Here is a 5,428-nt window from a genome sequence, read left to right as displayed (position 1 = left end):
ATCATGTGAAGCATTGTCTTAGTTATCTAGTGCTGCTATAACAGAAATACCACTAGTGGATGGTGTGAAAAAACAGAAATTTATTTCCTCAAAGTTTAGAAGGCTGGAAGTCCAAATTCAGAGTGTTCACTCTACATGAAAGCTTTCTTTCTCTGTTGGCTCTAGAGGAATGTCCTTTTCTCTTCACCTTCTACTTCCTGGTTCCATGGAGATCTCCATGTAGCTTGGCATCTATCTCACCCTATCTCTGCTTCTTAGTTTGCTTGTTTAATCTCTTTTATATCTCAAAAGAGATTGACTCAAAATGTACCCTACACCAATCTTGCCTCTTAACCTAACAAAGACAACTCATTTCCAAATGGAATTATAACCACAGGCATAGAAGTTAGGATTTACAGCACATATTTTCTGGGGGACACAATTCCATCCATAACAAGTATATTTCAATTTTAAAATTCTATATATATTAAAAAATATGGCATACATAAAAGTCAGCCTTTGTATCATTATGGTAAATGGAAGATGGAGAAGACCTTTCAGCTGTTAAGAGATTCAGCTTGCACATATATGTGCCTTAGGGGTTGTTCCTGAGGAAGGACATCTCAATGTGTGATAGCTTCGTACTCTTGAAATTAAATCATTATCAGAAAAGATTCCTACGATGTTGAATACGGTGACGATTATGAAAGTACTGATAGCCCTGGAATCGACTGGACAGCAATGGGTTTGAATAGTCCTGGTGGTGCAGTGGTTAAGAATTCGGCTGCTAACCAAAAGGTTGGCAGTTCGAATCCACCAGCAGCTCCTTAGAAACCCTATGGGGCAATTCTACCTTGTCCTATAGGGTCACTATGAGTCAGAATTGACTCGATGGCAACAGGTTTGGTTTGAGTTTTTTTAATAGCTGAATTCAGCACCTGTCAGTTTGTCGTACTGTGATGGCCTGCATGTTGCTGTAATACTGGAATCTATGCCATGGGTATTTCAAATACCAGCAAGGTACCCATGAGGGACAGGTTTCAGCTGAGCTTCCAGACTAAGACAGACTAGGAAGAAAGGCCTGGTGATCTACTGAAAACCCTATGAATCACATTAGAACGTTGTTCAATATAGTCCTGGAATATGAGCCCTCTAGGTGGGAAGGCACTCAAAATACACAGTGGCCACAATAATGGACAATCTTGAAGATGATGCAGGACCGGGCAACATTTCTTTCTGTTGTACATGGGTTCGCTATGAGTTGGAGTTGACTCAATGGTAATTATTATGGATTGAATTAAGTCCCCCCAAAAATATGCATTATAAATCCTGACCTCTATGCCTGTGGTTATGATCCCATTTGGCGGTGGATTGTCTTTGTTGTATTATTGAGACAAGATTAGTGTAGGGGTTATCTTGGGTCAATTTCTTTAGAGATACAAAAGAGATTAAACAAGCAAGGAGTGAGTGGAAATGGCAGAAGAGAGCAACCCTACAGGACAGGGTAGAATTGCCCCATAGGGTTTCTAGGGAGCTGCTGGTGGATTTGAACTGCCAACCTTTTGGTTAGCAGCCGAATTCTTAACCATTGCACCACCAGGCATGTGATGATTGTCCAGGAGCAGAGGCTCAGAGACAAGTACCTTCCTCCGGAGCCGACAGAGAGAGGGAGCCTTCCCCTGGAGACAGCACCCTGAATTCAGAATTCTAGCCTTCTAAACTGTGAGAAAATACATTTCTCTTTGTTAAAGCCACCCTCTTGTGGTATTTCTGTTATAGCAGCACTAGATAACTAAGACAGTAACTAACAACAATAGCTAAATATGACTTAGATGCCAGGCACTGTTCTGAGCATTTTCTACACGTTCCTTCATTTAATCTTCACAACAACCCCACGACAGTTGTTCCCATCACCTGGAGGGCTTCTGAAAACTCATATTGCTGAGCCCAACCCCTCGCCCGCACCCCCAGAGTGTATGATTCTGGTGGTCTGGGACAGGGTTCCAGAATTTTAGCAAGCTCCCAAGTGATGCTGGTGGTCCGGGGACCCCATTTTGAGAACCACTGTCCTAGGAGATGAGTGCTACTACGTGTCATGTTTTACAGCCGAGGACGATCGATCGTCAGCAGTAGGGTATATGAGATCAAGCGCAGTGAGTGTAAGTTTCCTTTCTAAAGTAAAGAAATAAATGCACTTCAGGCCAGCAGGGCTTAGATAAGAAAGCTGAGCTTCTGGGATACTGCAACATCCCTCACCCCAGCCCCTCTCACTGTAATTCACAAACTCCACTCTGGTGCCCCAGGGGTGCCAGGTGCAGTAAAACAGGGGCATCTAAGCCATGGTGAGAAAACGCACCAATACTCCCAGCGCCAGTCTCCCAGCATGAACCTCGGTTTAGATGAGCCACACAGAAGGCATGCTGCTGGGAAGGGCGGGGCCCCCACCTTCTTACCCTACTGAACCTGGAGGGCGTCTTGCCCTGTGCTTCCTAGGTGCACCTTACCCAGGATCAGTTAAATGTCAGACTTTTAAGCCTATTTCAGATGACGATGCTTCTGTGACTCATGGTTTTTGGAACACCGGGTATTGAAAAAGTGAGATTTGTTCATTGGTTTACGAATTCAAAAACAGACACACACCAAACATTCTTTTAAAAAGTAGGAGACCACAAAAAGTAAAAGTAGAAGCATATAATCAAGCCTCCTCAGTTCCCTAGTATGATCCCCTCAAAAAGCAAAACCAGGGAGATCTTTTTAATACAAGCTTTGGAAGTGTTGCTGAGTCACTGACTCCATGCTGCTGGTTTATGTTTGTTTTTTCTCGTGTATTCCTTTACGGTTGTTGCTGCCTCCCGATCTTAGTTTTGCTGTCCTCAAGTCAGACCTTTACCCGTGGTCTCAAGCACACCTAACCTTTATCCTCAAATCTCCTCTAGATCCTTGAATGCACACAGTAATCCAGCTTCTACTTTTGAGCACTAGCCCACCCTCTGAATAAGGCAATACCATGGAAGAGTTAAGTAGAGAACACACAGTTCTGATCTGAAGAAGCAAGGAGACCACTTCTTTTAAGTGCATTTTATTACTCCTGTGAGTCAGAATCAACTCAATGGGAAAGTGTCCAATACTCAGAAGATTTCTCCCATGTCAGGGAGGAGCAATCAGGCCTTTGACAGAAGGCACATCTCCCTCTGGCCCTCACAGCCCCACTGCACATGAAGTAACAAGGCTTGGAGCCTGCTGGCTCTGCCTGAGTGTGTCTTTGGCCAGCACCACGTTTGCTGTCCAGGGAGCAAGGACCACACAAGGTGGCCGTTCCAAGCCTAATTAGCATCTTCACTTTGGATGTGGCATGTGTGTTCTCTACACCCACACACACCTCATCACCCCATGCTGCCCCTCACGCACACTCTCCCTAGGATCTGAATTTCCATGTGCTGCATGTCGAAGTTACTGACATGCAACACTCAGTGTTGTGGCTCCCTGGAGAAAGTGAGTAGAATTCTGACCAAGAAAATTTGGGAAGTGGGTAAAGGAAGAGTTTTTCTCTGAGGGTAAAGAAGGAAATGGAACTAAATGATCATTTGAATGATGTAAGGAAAGAGTTTTAGTTAATCAGGAGGATAAGCAAGACTAGGTTACACACCCTGTCTCTTCAAAGCATCCTGAGGACAAGGCTTATTTTGTGGTGCTGTTGTTAGTCGCTGTCGATTCGGCTGTCTCCGGGTCACCTTATGCGTAACAGAATGAAACACTGCTTGGTCCTGTGCCATCTTCATGACCACTGGTATGTTTGAGTCCGTTATTGCAACTATGTGGCCAATCTACCTCATTGAGGGTTTCCGTCCTTTTTGTTGGCTGTCTGTTTTTCAGACAGAATGCTCTTTTCTAGTGATTGGCCTTTATTGATGATATGTCCAAAGTAAGCCAGTAGAAGTCTCACTATCCTCGTTTCTAAGGAGTATTCTAACTGTATTTCTTCTAAGACTGATTTGTAAGTCCTTTTGGCAGTATATGGTAGACTCTCAGTAAATATCATTGCAGAATGACGATTATTGGTTGAAGAGAGGAATTGTTGCCAGCTTCCCTGACACTTGCTCCAGTGCTCAGTGGGGTCTCAGGTGCACTTGGGAATGGCCCCAGGACCCGTTGTCTTCGAGGCAATTCTATCTCGTAGCAACTCTACAGGACAGAGTAGAACTGCCCCATGGGTTTTCCAGGGCTATAATCTATATAGAAGCAGACTGCCACATCTTTCTCCTGCGTAGCGGCTGGTGGGTTCAAACCACTGATCTTTCAGTTAACAGCAGAGTACTTAACCACTGCGCCACCAGAGCTCCTTCTTCTGCTCCCAGGACACAGAAATCCTAGACTTTTATTGTTCTTCTTGGGCTAGTTATACATGTCACCATGAGCTTAGAACTGCTTCATTCCTTAAAGTCCCCAAGACCAGGAACTAGCTATCCCATGCTTAGCAACTGTCCCCTATGACCCCTTCTTCAGGGTCCTGGTGGATTCTAGGACCCCTGGAGCCCATCAGGGCACTGCAAGAGGGCCTTGTGGGTGGCCTCCCAGGAAAGCAAGCTGAGTGGCTACCACTGTCTGCCTGATCCCAGCAATTTTCACTGAAACTGTGCTTGGGCCCAGAGAGGTGAGACCCTCTTCTATGAGCCTTTTCTATGCACATATAGGAAGGTGTATATCTGTCTATATTTTTTTAATTGCATCAAATTATACATGTTGCTGTTGTTATTAAGTGTCATCAAATCGGTTCTGACTTACAGCGACCCTATGTACAACAAAGCGAAACAGTGCCTGGTCCTGCACCATCCTCACAATTGTTATTATGCTTGAGCCCATTGTTGCAGCCTCTGTGTTGATCTATTCTCATTGATGGTCTTCCTCTTTTTTGCTGACCCTCTACTTTACCAAGCATGATGTCCTTCTCCAGGGACTTGACCCTCCTGATAACATGTCCAAAGTATGTGAGACGTAGTCTCACTATCCTTGTTTCTAAGGAGCATTCTGGTTGTACTGCTCTACAACTTGCCTTTTTTAACTCAAAAATTATATTTACTGACTGTATATTTCTTCTGTCACAATAAAATCAATTGACTTTGAGAAAATGACTCAGATAACTCCCTTGAATCTCTCTTATTTATTTTTTTTTAAGGATTTATTTATTTTTCACAGTCATGCCAAAGTTCCCTACTGGTTTGCCAATAAAGCTTTGATTATAAAATGATGATGTTGGCCAAGAAAAACAACTTGTGGGCTCACTGTTTTCCATCCAGTGACTGCTGAACACTTTTAAGGAGATATCCTCCTCCCCCAGCCCTCTTCAGAAGAGAGCTATAGCAACTTGCTCTAGGAATCTTAGTGAGTTGTTTCTTCACTGGAGTACAGGCAAAAAAAAGAATGAAGTCCCACAAAAAAAAGAAACAGGAAC

Source organism: Trichechus manatus, unplaced genomic scaffold, assembly GCF_000243295.1.
Source record: "Trichechus manatus latirostris isolate Lorelei unplaced genomic scaffold, TriManLat1.0 scaffold00082, whole genome shotgun sequence".
Taxonomy (NCBI): Eukaryota; Metazoa; Chordata; class Mammalia; order Sirenia; family Trichechidae; genus Trichechus; species Trichechus manatus.
Note: the sequence above shows the minus strand (reverse complement) of the source record.